The following is a 556-nucleotide window of genomic DNA, read 5'->3' as shown; positions in this document are numbered from 1 at the left end:
CTGCAAGCTCCGCCTCCCGGGTTCACGCCATTCTCCTGCCTCAGCCTCCCGAGTAGCTGGGACTACAGGCGCCCGCCACCACGCCCAGCTAGTTTGTTTTTTTTTTTTTTTTTTTTTTTAGACAAAGCCTGGGGTCTCACTCTGTCACCCAGGCTGGAGTGAAGTGACACATTCACAGCTAGCTGTAGCTTCAACCACCTGGGCTCAAGTGGTCCTCCCACCTCAGCCTCCCAAGTGTCTGGGACCACAGGCATGCACCACCACCCCTGGCTAATTTTTTTTATTTGTAGAGGCAGGGTCTTCCTATGTTGCCCAGGCTTGTCTTGAACTCCTGGGCCCAAGGGCTCCTCCCACCTCAGCCTCCCAAATTCCTGGGATTACAGGTGTGAGTCACTGCACCCGGCCTCACTTTGAAAATCAGAAAGCAGGTTACCCTCCTTGAGGATGTTCGCAAGTGTCAAAGAGAATACCTCCAACCAATCCACTAAGAAACAGTTATTGTTGCGGCCGGGCCTGGCCGGACTGCGCTAAGTTATGCTCTGGCAGGGTCGCAGGG

At 54.3% G+C, this 556-nt stretch overlaps 1 protein-coding gene across 1 annotated transcript in view; it reads left to right on the top strand.

Annotated features, from left to right (window-relative positions):
* Positions 1–556, top strand: part of CNR2 (cannabinoid receptor 2 (macrophage)) — a 53,508-nt gene that overhangs the window by 18,644 nt on the left and 34,308 nt on the right. The gene's annotated exons all lie outside the window — the stretch shown is intronic.

The sequence above is a fragment of the Colobus angolensis genome, unplaced genomic scaffold, assembly GCF_000951035.1.
Source record: "Colobus angolensis palliatus isolate OR3802 unplaced genomic scaffold, Cang.pa_1.0 Scaffold240, whole genome shotgun sequence".
NCBI lineage: Eukaryota > Metazoa > Chordata > Mammalia > Primates > Cercopithecidae > Colobus > Colobus angolensis.
Note: the sequence above shows the minus strand (reverse complement) of the source record. Positions and strands in the feature narration are given on the sequence as shown.